Source organism: Ambystoma mexicanum, chromosome 12, assembly GCF_040938575.1.
Source record: "Ambystoma mexicanum isolate Mex_15411 chromosome 12, UKY_AmexF1_1, whole genome shotgun sequence".
Classification (NCBI taxonomy): Eukaryota; Metazoa; Chordata; class Amphibia; order Caudata; family Ambystomatidae; genus Ambystoma; species Ambystoma mexicanum.
Genome location: NC_090936.1, coordinates 1,237,037,452 through 1,237,053,087, shown reverse-complemented (window position 1 = coordinate 1,237,053,087; position 15,636 = coordinate 1,237,037,452).

Genomic DNA, 15,636 nt, shown 5'->3' with positions numbered 1-15,636 from the left:
ACACAGTGGCAAACAGCTCAATGGTGAAACACACTGGCATACAGCTCAGTGATGAGACACTCTGGCATACAGCACAGAGATGAGACACACTGGCATACAGCTCAATGGTGAGACACACAGGCATACAGCTCACAGATGAGACACTGGCATAAAGCTCAGTGGTGAGACTCACTGGCATACAGCTCAGAGATGAGACACACTTGCATACAGTTCAGTGATGAGACACACTGGCATACAGCTCAGAGATGAGACACACTGACATACAGCTCAGTGATGAGACACACTGGCATACAGCTCAGAGATGAAACAGACTGGCACACAGCTCAGAGGTGAGACACACGGGCATACAGCTCAATGGTGAAACACACTGGCATACAGCTCAGTGATGAGACACACTGGCATACAGCTCAGAGATGAGACACACCTGCATACAGTTCAGAGATGAGACACACTGGCACACAGCTCAATGGTGAAACACACTGGCATACAGCTCAGTGATGAGACACACTGGCATACAGCTCAGAGGTAAGACACACTGGCATACAGCTAAGTGATGAGACACACTGGAATATAGCTCAGAGGTGAGACACACTGGCATACAGCTCAGAGATGAGACACACCTGCATAAAGTTCAGAGATGAGACACACTGGCACACAGCTCAATGGTGAAACACACTGGCATACAGCTCAGTGATGAGACACACTGGCATACAGCTCAGAGGTGAGACACACTGGCATACAGCTAAGTGATGAGACACACTGGCATATAGCTCAACGGTGAAACACACTGGCATACAGCTCAGAGATGAAACACACTGGCACTCAGCTCAGAGGTGAGACACACTGGCATACAGCTCAGTGATGAGACACACTGGCATACAGCTCAGAGGTGAGACACACTGGCACACAGCTCAATGGTGAAACACACTGGCATACAGCTCAGAGATGAAACACACTGGCACACAGCTCAGAGGTGAGACACACTGGCATACAGCTCAGTGATGAGACACACTGGCATACTGCTCAGAGATGAAACACACTGGCACGCAGCTCAGAGGTGAGACACACTGGCATACAGCTCAGTGATTAGACACACTGGCATACAGCTCAGAGATGAGACACACTGGCATACAGCTCAGAGATGAGACACTGGCATACAGCTCAGTGGTGAGACTCACTGGCACACAGCTCAGAGGTGAGACACACTGGCATACAGCTCAGTGATGAGACACACTGGCATACAGCTCAGAGATGAGACACAGTGGCAAACAGCTCAATGGTGAAACACACTGGCATACAGCTCAGTGATGAGACACTCTGGCATACAGCACAGAGATGAGACACACTGGCATACAGCTCAATGGTGAGACACACAGGCATACAGCTCACAGATGAGACACTGGCATAAAGCTCAGTGGTGAGACTCACTGGCATACAGCTCAGAGATGAGACACACTTGCATACAGTTCAGTGATGAGACACACTGGCATACAGCTCAGAGATGAGACACACTGACATACAGCTCAGTGATGAGACACACTGGCATACAGCTCAGAGATGAAACAGACTGGCACACAGCTCAGAGGTGAGACACACGGGCATACAGCTCAATGGTGAAACACACTGGCATACAGCTCAGTGATGAGACACACTGGCATACAGCTCAGAGATGAGACACACCTGCATACAGTTCAGAGATGAGACACACTGGCACACAGCTCAATGGTGAAACACACTGGCATACAGCTCAGTGATGAGACACACTGGCATACAGCTCAGAGGTGAGATACACTGTCATACAGCTAAGTGATGAGACACACTGGCATATAGCTCAACGGTGAAACACACTGGCATACAGCTCAGAGATGAAACACACTGGCACTCAGCTCAGAGGTGAGACACACTGGCATACAGCTCAGTGATGAGACACACTGGCATACTGCTCAGAGATGAAACACACTGGCACGCAGCTCAGAGGTGAGACACACTGGCATACAGCTCAGTGATTAGACACACTGGCATACAGCTCAGAGATGAGACACACTGGCATACAGCTCAGAGATGAGACACTGGCATACAGCTAAGTGGTGAGACTCACTGGCACACAGCTCAGAGGTGAGACACACTGGCATACAGCTCAGTGATGAGACACACTGGCATACAGCTCAGAGATGAGACACACTGGCAAACAGCTCAATGGTGAAACACACTGGCATACAGCTCAGTGATGAGACACTCTGGCATACAGCACAGAGATGAGACACACTGGCATACAGCTCAATGGTGAGACACACAGGCATACAGCTCACAGATGAGACACTGGCATACAGCTCAGTGGTGAGACTCACTGGCATACAGCTCAGAGATGAGACACACTTGCATACAGTTCAGTGATGAGACACACTGGCATACAGCTCAGAGATGAAACACACTGACATACAGCTCAGTGATGAGACACACTGGCATACAGCTCAGAGATGAAACAGACTGGCACACAGCTCAGAGGTGAGACACACGGGCATACAGCTCAATGGTGAAACACACTGGCATACAGCTCAGTGATGAGACACACTGGCATACAGCTCAGAGATGAGGCACACCTGCATACAGTTCAGAGATGAGACACACTGGCACACAGCTCAATGGTGAAACACACTGGCATACAGCTCAGTGATGAGACACAGTGGCATACAGTTCAGAGGTGAGACACACTGGCATACAGCTAAGTGATGAGACACACTGGCATATAGCTCAGAGGTGAGACACACTGGCATACAGCTCAGAGATGAGACACACCTGCATAAAGTTCAGAGATGAGACACACTGGCACACAGCTCAATGGTGAAACACACTGGCATACAGCTCAGTGATGAGACACACTGGCATACAGCTCAGAGGTGAGACACACTGGCATACAGCTAAGTGATGAGACACACTGGCATATAGCTCAACGGTGAAACACACTGGCATACAGCTCAGAGATGAAACACACTGGCACTCAGCTCAGAGGTGAGACACACTGGCATACAGCTCAGTGATGAGACACACTGGCATACAGCTCAGAGGTGAGACACACTGGCACACAACTCAATGGTGAAACACACTGGCATACAGCTCAGAGATGAAACACACTGGCACACAGCTCAGAGGTGAGACACACTGGCATACAGCTCAGTGATGAGACACACTGGCATACTGCTCAGAGATGAAACACACTGGCACGCAGCTCAGAGGTGAGACACACTGGCATACAGCTCAGTGATTAGACACACTGGCATACAGCTCAGAGATGAGACACACTGGCATACAGCTCAGAGATGAGACACTGGCATACAGCTCAGTGGTGAGACTCACTGGCACACAGCTCAGAGGTGAGACACACTGGCATACAGCTCAGTGATGAGACACACTGGCATACAGCTCAGAGATGAGACACACTGGCAATCAGCTCAATGGTGAAACACACTGGCATACAGCTCAGTGATGAGACACTCTGGCATACAGCACAGAGATGAGACACACTGGCATACAGCTCAATGGTGAGACACACAGGCATACAGCTCACAGATGAGACACTGGCATACAGCTCAGTGGTGAGACTCACTGGCATACAGCTCAGAGATGAGACACACTTGCATACAGTTCAGTGATGAGACACACTGGCATACAGCTCAGAGATGAGACACACGGACATACAGCTCAGTGATGAGACACACTGGCATACAGCTCAGAGATGAAACAGACTGGCACACAGCTCAGAGGTGAGACACACGGGCATACAGCTCAATGGTGAAACACACTGGCATACAGCTCAGTGATGAGACACACTGGCATACAGCTCAGAGATGAGACACACCTGCATACAGTTCAGAGATGAGACACACTGGCACACAGCTCAATGGTGAAACACACTGGCATACAGCTCAGTGATGAGACACACTAGCATACAGCTCAGAGGTGAGACACACTGGCATACAGCTAAGTGATGAGACACACTGGCATATAGCTCAGAGGTGAGACACACTGGCATACAGCTCAGAGATGAGACACACCTGCATAAAGTTCAGAGATGAGACACACTGGCACACAGCTCAATGGTGAAACACACTGGCATACAGCTCAGTGATGAGACACACTGGCATACAGCTCAGAGGTGAGACACACTGGCATACAGCTAAGTGATGAGACACACTGGCATATAGCTCAACGGTGAAACACACTGGCATACAGCTCAGAGATGAAACACACTGGCACTCAGCTCAGAGGTGAGACACACTGGCATACAGCTCAGTGATGAGACACACTGGCATACAGCTCAGAGGTGAGACACACTGGCACACAGCTCAATGGTGAAACACACTGGCATACAGCTCAGAGATGAAACACACTGGCACACAGCTCAGAGGTGAGACACACTGGCATACAGCTCAGTGATGAGACACACTGGCATACTGCTCAGAGATGAAACACACTGGCACGCAGCTCAGAGGTGAGACACACTGGCATACAGCTCAGTGATTAGACACACTGGCATACAGCTCAGAGATGAGACACACTGGCATACAGCTCAGAGATGAGACACTGGCATACAGCTCAGTGGTGAGACTCACTGGCACACAGCTCAGAGGTGAGACACACTGGCATACAGCTCAGTGATGAGACACACTGGCATACAGCTCAGAGATGAGACACACTGGCAATCAGCTCAATGGTGAAACACACTGGCATACAGCTCAGTGATGAGACACTCTGGCATACAGCACAGAGATGAGACACACTGGCATACAGCTCAATGGTGAGACACACAGGCATACAGCTCACAGATGAGACACTGGCATACAGCTCAGTGGTGAGACTCACTGGCATACAGCTCAGAGATGAGACACACTTGCATACAGTTCAGTGATGAGACACACTGGCATACAGCTCAGAGATGAGACACACTGACATACAGCTCAGTGATGAGACACACTGGCATACAGCTCAGAGATGAAACACACTGGCACACAGCTCAGAGGTGAGACACACGGGCATGCAGCTCAGTGATGAGACACACTGGCATACAGCTCAGAGATGAGACACACTGGCACACAGCTCAATGGTGAAACACACTGGCATGCAGCTCAGTGATGAGACACACTGGCAAACAGCTCAGAGATGAGACACACTGGCACACAGCTCAATGGTGAGACACACTGGCATACAGCTCAGAGATGAGACACACTGGCACACAGCTCAGAGATGAGACACACTGGCACACAGCTCAATGGTGAAACACACTGGCATACAGCTCAGTGATGAGACACACTGGCATACAGCTCAGAGATGAGACACACTGGCATACTGCTCAGAGATGAAACACACTGGCACACAGCTCAGAGGTGAGACACGCTGGCATACAGCTCAGTGATGAGACACACTGGCAAACAGCTCAGAGATGAGACACACTGGCAAACAGCTCAATGGTGAAACACACTGGCATACAGCTCAGTGATGAGACACTCTGGCATACAGCACAGAGATGAGACACACTGGCATACAGCTCAATGGTGAGACACACAGGCATACAGCTCACAGATGAGACACTGGCATACAGCTCAGTGGTGAGACTCACTGGCATACAGCTCAGAGATGAGACACACTTGCATACAGTTCAGTGATGAAACACACTGGCATACAGCTCAGTGATGAGACACTTGGCATACAGCACAGAGATGAGACACACTGGCATACAGCTCAATGGTGAGACACACAGGCATACAGCTCACAGATGAGACACTGGCATACAGCTCAGTGGTGAGACTCACTGGCATACAGCTCAGAGATGAGACACACTGGCACACAGCTCAATGGTGAAACACACTGGCATACAGCTCAGTGATGAGACACACTGGCAAACAGCTCAGAGATGAGACACACTGGCAAACAGCTCAGAGATGAGACACACTGGCACACAGCTCAATGGTGAGACACACTGGCATACAGCTCAGAGATGAGACACACTGGCACACAACTCAGAGGTGAGACACACTGGCATACAGCTCAGTGATGAGACACACTGGCATACAGCTCAGAGATGAGACACACTGGCACACAGCTCAATGGTGAAACACACCGGCATACAGCTCAGTGATGAGACACACTGGCATACTGCTCAGAGATGAAACACACTGGCACACAGCTCAGAGGTGAGACACACTGGCATACAGCTCAGTGAGGAGACACACTGGCAAACAGCTCAGAGATGAGACACACTGGCACTCAGCTCAATGGTGAAACACACTGGCATACAGCTCAGTGATGAGACACACTGGCATACAACTCAGAGATGAGACACACTGGCACACAGCTCAATGGTGAAACACACTGGCATTAAGCTCAGTGATGAGACACACTGGCATACAGCTCAGAGATGAGACACACTGGCACACAGCTCAATGGTGAAACACACTAGCATACAGCTCAGTGATGAGACACACTGGCATACAGCTCAGAGGTGAGACACACTGGCACACAGCTCAATGGTGAGACACACTGGCATACAGCTCAGAGATGTGACACACTGGCACACAGCTCAGAGGTGAGACACACTGGCATACATCTCAGTGATGAGACACACTGGCATACAGCTCAGAGATGAGACACACTGGCACACAGCTCAATGGTGAAACACACTGGCATACAGCTCAGTGATGAGACACACTGGCATACAGCTCAGAGATGAGACACACTGGCATACTGCTCAGAGATGAAACACACTGGCACACAGCTCAGAGGTGAGACACACTGGCATACAGCTCAGTGATGAGACACACTGGCATACAGCTCAGAGATGAGACACACTGGCACACAGCTCAATGGTGAAACACACTGGCATACAGCTCAGTGATGAGACACACTGGCATACAGCTCAGAGATTAGACACACTGGCACACAGCTCAATGGTGAAACACACTGACATACAGCTCAGTGATGAGACACACTGGCATACAGCTCAGAGATGAGACACACTGGCAAACAGCTCAATGGTGAGACACACTGGCATACAGCTCAGAGATGAGACACTGGCATACAGCTCAGTGGTGAGACTCACGGGCATACAGCTCAGAGATGAGACACACTTGCATACAGTTCAGAGATGAGACACACTGGCATACAGCTCAGAGATGAGACACACTGACATACAGCTCAGTGATGAGACACACTGGCACACAGCTCAGAGATGAGACACACTGGCACACAGCTCAGAGGTGAGACACACAGGCATACAGCTCACAGATGAGACACTGGCATACAGCTCAGTGGTGAGACTCACTGGCATACAGCTCAGAGATGAGACACACTTGCATATAGTTCAGTGATGAGACACACTGGCATACAGCTCAGAGATGAGACACACTGACATACAGCTCAGTGATGAGACACACTGGCATACAGCTCAGAGATGAAACACACTGGCACACAGCTCAGAGGTGAGACACACGGGCATGCAGCTCAGTGATGAGACACACTGGCATACAGCTCAGAGATGAGACACACTGGCACACAGCTCAATGGTGAAACACACTGGCATGCAGCTCAGTGATGAGACACACTGGCAAACAGCTCAGAGATGAGACACACTGGCACACAGCTCAATGGTGAGACACACTGGCATACAGCTCAGAGATGAGACACACTGGCACACAGCTCAGAGATGAGACACACTGGCACACAGCTCAATGGTGAAACACACTGGCATACAGCTCAGTGATGAGACACACTGGCATACAGCTCAGAGATGAGACACACTGGCATACTGCTCAGAGATGAAACACACTGGCACACAGCTCAGAGGTGAGACACACTGGCATACAGCTCAGTGATGAGACACACTGGCAAACAGCTCAGAGATGAGACACACTGGCAAACAGCTCAATGGTGAAACACACTGGCATACAGCTCAGTGATGAGACACTTGGCATACAGCACAGAGATGAGACACACTGGCATACAGCTCAATGGTGAGACACACAGGCATACAGCTCACAGATGAGACACTGGCATACAGCTCAGTGGTGAGACTCACTGGCATACAGCTCAGAGATGAGACACACTTGCATACAGTTCAGTGATGAGACACACTGGCATACAGCTCAGAGATGAGACACACTGACATACAGCTCAGTGATGAGACACACTGGCATACAGCTCAGAGATGAAACACACTGGCACACAGCTCAGAGGTGAGACACACGGGCATGCAGCTCAGTGATGAGACACACTGGCATACAGCTCAGAGATGAGACACACTGGCACACAGCTCAATGGTGAAACACACTGGCATACAGCTCAGTGATGAGACACACTGGCAAACAGCTCAGAGATGAGACACACTGGCAAACAGCTCAGAGATGAGACACACTGGCACACAGCTCAATGGTGAGACACACTGGCATACAGCTCAGAGATGAGACACACTGGCACACAGCTCAGAGGTGAGACACACTGGCATACAGCTCAGTGATGAGACACACTGGCATACAGCTCAGAGATGAGACACACTGGCACACAGCTCAATGGTGAAACACACTGGCATACAGCTCAGTGATGAGACACACTGGCATACTGCTCAGAGATGAAACACACTGGCACACAGCTCAGAGGTGAGACACACTGGCATACAGCTCAGTGATGAGACACACTGGCAAACAGCTCAGAGATGAGACACACTGGCACACAGCTCAATGGTGAAACACACTGGCATACAGCTCAGTGATGAGACACACTGGCATACAGCTCAGAGATGAGACACACTGGCACACAGCTCAATGGTGAAACACACTGGCATTAAGCTCAGTGATGAGACACACTGGCATACAGCTCAGAGATGAGACACACTGGCACACAGCTCAATGGTGAAACACACTAGCATACAGCTCAGTGATGAGACACACTGGCATACAGCTCAGAGGTGAGACACACTGGCACACAGCTCAATGGTGAGACACACTGGCATACAGCTCAGAGATGTGACACACTGGCACACAGCTCAGAGGTGAGACACACTGGCATACATCTCAGTGATGAGACACACTGGCATACAGCTCAGAGATGAGACACACTGGCACACAGCTCAATGGTGAAACACACTGGCATACAGCTCAGTGATGAGACACACTGGCATACAGCTCAGAGATGAGACACACTGGCATACTGCTCAGAGATGAAACACACTGGCACACAGCTCAGAGGTGAGACACACTGGCATACAGCTCAGTGATGAGACACACTGGCATACAGCTCAGAGATGAGACACACTGGCACACAGCTCAATGGTGAAACACACTGGCATACAGCTCAGTGATGAGACACACTGGCATACAGCTCAGAGATTAGACACACTGGCACACAGCTCAATGGTGAAACACACTGGCATACAGCTCAGTGATGAGACACACTGGCATACAGCTCAGAGATGAGACACACTGGCAAACAGCTCAATGGTGAGACACACTGGCATACAGCTCAGAGATGAGACACTGGCATACAGCTCAGTGGTGAGACTCACGGGCATACAGCTCAGAGATGAGACACACTTGCATACAGTTCAGAGATTAGACACACTGGCATACAGCTCAGAGATGAGACACACTGACATACAGCTCAGTGATGAGACACACTGGCACACAGCTCAGAGATGAGACACACTGGCACACAGCTCAGAGGTGAGACACACTGGCATACAGCTCAGTGATGAGACACACTGGCATACAGCTCAATGGTGAAATACACTGGCATACAGCTCAGTGATGAGACACACTGGCATACATCTCAGAGATGAGACACACTGGCATACAGCTCAATGGTGAGACACACTGGCATACAGCTCAGAGATGAGACTCTGGCATACAGCTCAGTGGTGAGACTCACTGGCATACAGCTCAGAGATGAGACACACTTGCATACAGTTCAGAGATGAGACACACTGGCATACAGCTCAGAGATGAGACACACTGACATACAGCTCAGTGATGAGACTCACTGGCATACAGCTCAGAGATGAAACACACTGGCACACATCTTAGAGGTGGGACACACTGGCATACAGCTCAGTGATGAGACACACTGGCATACAGCTCAGAGATGAGACACACTGGCACACAGCTCAATGGTGAAACACACTGGCATACAGCTCAGTGTTGAGACACACTGGCATACAGCTCAGAGATGAGACACACTGGCACACAGCTCAATGGTGAAACACACTGGCATACAGCTCAGTGATGAGACACACTGGCATACAGCTCAGAGATGAGACACACTGGCATACTGCTCAGAGATGAGACACACTGACACACAGCTCAGAGGTGAGACACACTGGCATACAGCTCAGTGATGAGACACACTGGCATACAGCTCAGAGATGAGACACACTGGCACACAGCTCAATGGTGAAACACACTGGCATACAGCTCAGTGATGAGACACACTGGCATACAGCTCAGAGATGAGACACACTGGCACACAGCTCAATGGTGAAACACACTGGCATACAGCTCAGTGATGAGACACAATGGCATACAGCTCAGAGATGAGACACACTGGCATACAGCTCAATGGTGAGACACACTGGTATACAGCTCAGAGATGAGACACACTGGCACACAGCTCAGAGGTGAGACACACTGGCATACAGCTCAGTGATGAGACACACTGGCATACAGCTCAGAGATGAGACACACTGGCACACAGCTCAATGGTGAAACACACTGGCATACAGCTCAGTGATGAGACACACTGGCATACAGCTCAGAGATGAGACACACTGGCATACTGCTCAGAGATTAAACACACTGGCACACAGCTCAGAGGTGAGACACACTGGCATACAGCTCAGTGATGAGACACACTGGCATATAGCTCAGAGATGAGACACACTGGCACACAGCTCAATGGTGAAACACACTGGCATACAGCTCAGTGATGAGACACACTGGCATACAGCTCAGAGATGAGACACACTGGCACACAGCTCAATGGTGAAACACACTGGCATACAGCTCAGTGATGAGACACACTGGCATACAGCTCAGAGATGAGACACACTGGCATACAGCTCAATGGTGAGACACACTGGCATACAGCTCAGAGATGAGACACTGGCATACAGCTCAGTGGTGATACTCACTGGCATACAGCTCAGAGATGAGACACACTTGCATACAGTTCAGAGATGAGACACACTGGCATACAGCTCAGAGATGAGACACACTGACATACAGCTCAGTGATGAGACACACTGGCATACAGCTCAGAGCAGAGATGAGACACACTGGCACACAGCTCAATGCTGAAACACACTGGCATACAGCTCAGTGATGAGACACACTGGCATACAGCTCAGCGATGAGACACACTGGCATACAGCTAAGTGATGAGACACACTGGCATATAGCTCAATGGTGAAACACACTGGCATACAGCTCAGTGATGAGACACACTGGCATACAGCTCAGTAATGAGACACACTGGCATACAGCTAAGTGATGAGACACACTGGCATATAGCTCAATGGTGAGACACACTGGCATGCAGCTCAGAGATGAGACACTGGCATACAGCTCAGTGGTGAGACACACTGGCATACAGCTCAGAGATGAGACACCTGCATACAGTTCAGAGATGAGACACACTGGCATACAGCTCAGTGATGAGACACACAGGCATACAGCTCAGAGATGGGACACATTGACATACAGCTCAGAGGTTAGAGTCACTGGCATACAGCTCAGAGATGAGACACACTGGCATACAGCTCAGAGATGAGACACATTGGCATACAGCTCAGACATGAGACACACTGGCATACACATCAGAGACGAGGCACATTGACATACAGCTCAGAGATTAGAGTCACTGGCATTCGGCTCAGAGATGAGACACACTGGCATGCCGCCAAGCAATACAGCACATTGCATACAGCTCAGAGATGAAGCACATTGCATACAGCCCAGAGATGAGACACACTGGCATACAGCCCAGAGACGAGGCAGAGATGAAGCACATTGGCATACAACTCGGAGATGAGACACTTTGACATACAGCCGAGAGACGAGGCACATTGCATACAGCCCAGAGATGAGACACAAAGGCATACAGCCGAGAGACGAGGCACATTGCATACAACCCAGAGATGAGACACAAAGGCATACAGCCCAGAGATGAGGCAGACTGGCATACAGCCGAGAGACGAGGCACATTGCATACAACCCAGAGATGAGACACAAAGGCATACAGCCCAGAGATGAGGCACACTGGCATACAGCCGAGAGACGAGGCACATTGACATACAGCCCAGAGATGAGACACAAAGGCATACAGCCGAGAGACGAGGCACATTGCATACAACCCAGAGATGAGACACAAAGGCATACAGCCCAGAGATGAGGCACATTGCATACAGCCCAGAGATGAGACACACTGGCATACAGTTCAGAGATGAGACACACTGGCATACAGCTCAGTGATGAGACACACAGGCATACAGCTCAGAGATGGGACACACTGGCATACAGCTCAGAGACGAGGCACATTGACATACAGCTCAGAGGTTAGAGTCACTGGCATACAGCTCAGAGACGAGGCACATTGACATACAGCTCAGAGGTTAGAGTCACTGGCATACAGCTCAGAGACGAGGCACATTGACATACAGCTTAGAGATTAGAGTCACTGGCATTCGGCTCAGAGATGAGACACACTCGCATGCCGCCAAGCAATACAGCACATTGCATACAGCTCAGAGATGAAGCACATTGCATACAGCCCAGAGATGAGACACACTGGCATACAGCCCAGAGACGAGGCAGAGATGAAGCACATTGGCATACAACTCGGAGATGAGACACTTTGACATACAGCCGAGAGACGAGGCACATTGCATACAGCCCAGAGATGAGACACAAACGCATACAGCCCAGAGATGAGGCAGACTGGCATACAGCCGAGAGACGAGGCACATTGCATACAGCCCAGAGATGAGACACAAAGGCATACAGCCCAGAGATGAGGCAGACTGGCATACAGCCGAGAGACGAGGCACATTGCATACAACCCAGAGATGAGACACAAAGGCATACAGCCCAGAGATGAGGCACACTGGCATACAGCCGAGAGACGAGGCACATTGCATACAGCCCAGAGATTAGACACAAAGGCATACAGCCGAGAGACGAGGCACATTGACATACAGCTCAGAGATGAGACACACTGGCATACTGCTCAGAGATGAGTCACTTTTGCAAACACCCCAGAAATGAGGGACATTGCTATGCAGCTCAGAGCCTAAGCAAATAAACACGCATCTGGCTGTACATTGCTATGCACCTCAGAGCCCAAGCAAATAAACACACAGCTGGCTGTGCATTGCTATGCAGCTCAGAGCCTAAGCACATGAACACGCAGCTGGCTGTACATTGCTATGCAGTACATTGCTATGCAGCTCAGAGCCCAAGCAAATAAACACACAGCTGGCTGTGCATTGCTATGCAGCTCAGAGCCTAAGCACATGAACACGCAGCTGGCTGTACATTGCTATGCAGCTCAGAGCCTAAGTAAATAAAAACGCAGCTGGCTGTACATTGCTATGCAGTACATTGCTATGCAGCTCAGAGCCCAAGCAAATAAACACGCAGCTGGCTGTACATTGCTATGCACCTCAGAGCATAAGCAAATAAATACGCAGCTGGCTGCACATTGCTAAGCAGCCCAGAGCCTAAGCACATGAACACGCAGCTGGCTGTACATTGATATGCAGTACATTGCTATGAGGCTCAGAGTCCAAGCAAATAAACACGCAGCTGGCTGTACATTGCTATGCAGCTCAGAGCCTAAGCAAATAAACACGCAGCTGGCTGTATATTGCTATGCAGCTCAGAGCCTAAGCAAATAAACACGCAGCTAGCTGTACATTGCTATGCAGCTCAGAGCCTAAGCAAATAAACACGCAGCTGGCTGTAACATTGCTATGCAGCTCAGAGCCTAAGCACATGAACACGCAGCTGGCTGTACATTGCTATGCAGCTCAGAGCCTAAGCAAATAAACATGCAGCTGGCTGTACATTGATGTAGCTCACAGTTGCAATCTATTGTCACACAGCTCCGAGTTAAGGAATATTGTCAAGCAGGTAGGAGTTGAAGCTCATTGTCATGCAGATCAGATTTTAAGCAGATTCTGCTCAGAGTTGAGTCAAAATAACGTGCAATTCGGAGTTGACACTTTTTGATGCAACTCCGTGTTAAACACATTGATGCAGCCCGTGTTGAGGCAAATTAATGCATCTCAGACTTGAGGTACATTGGCATTAAGCTCAGAGCTGAGGTACACTAAAGCATCTCGGAGTTGAGGCACATTGGCATTAAGCTCAGAGCTGAGGTACACTGACGCATATCGGAGTTGAGGCACATTGGCATTAAGCTCAGAGCTGAGGTACACTGACGCATCTTGGAGTTGAGGCATATTGGCATTAAGCTCAGAGCTGAGGTACACTGACGCATCTGGGAGTTGAGGCACATTGGTATTAAGCTCAGAGCTGAGGTACACTGACGCATCTTGGAGTTGAGGCACATTGGCATTAAGGTCAGAGCTGAGGTACACTAATGCACCTCGGAGTTGAGGCATATTGGCATTAAGCTCAGAGCTGAGGTACACTGAAGCATCTCAGAGTTGAGGCATATTGGCATTAAGCTCAGAGCTGAGGTACACTGAAGCATCTCAGAGTTGAGGCATATTGGCATTAAGCTCAGAGCTGAGGTACACTGAAGCATCTCGGAGTTGAGGCATATTGGCATTAAGCTCAGAGCTGAGGTACACTGACGCATCTCGGAGTTGAGGCACATTGGTATTAAGGTCAGAGCTGAGGTACACTAATGCACCTCGGAGTTGAGGCACATTGGCATTAAGGTCAGAGCTGAGGTACACTGAAGCACCTCAGAGTTGAGGCATATTGGCATTAAGCTCAGAGCTGAGGTACACTGAAGCATCTCAGAGTTGAGGCATATTGGCATTAAGCTCAGAGCTGAGGTACACTGAAGCATCTCAGAGTTGAGGCATATTGGCATTAAGCTCAGAGCTGAGGTACACTGACGCATCTCGGAGTTGAGGCACATTGGTATTAAGCTCAGAGCTGATGTGTACTAATGCATCTTGGAGCTGAGGCACATTGGCATTAAGCTCAGAGATGAGGTGTACTAATGCATCTCGGAGTTGAGGCATATTGGCATTAATCTCAGAGCTGAGGTACACTGAAGCATCTCAGAATTGAGGCACATTGGCATTAAGCTCAGAGCTGAGGTGTACTAACGCATCTCGGAGTTGAGGTATATTGGCATTAAGCTCAGAGCTGAGGTACACTTATGCATCTCAGAGTTGAGGCACATTGGAATTAAGCTCAGAGCTGAGGTACACTGACGCATCTCAGAATTGAGGCACATTGGCATTAAGCTCAGAGGTGAGGTGTACTAATGCCTCTCGGAGTTGAGGCATATTGGCATTAAGCTCAGAGCTGAAGTACACTGACGCATCTCAGAATTGAGGCACATTGGCATTAAGCTCAGAGCTGAGGTGTACTAACGCATCTCGGAGTTGAGGCACAT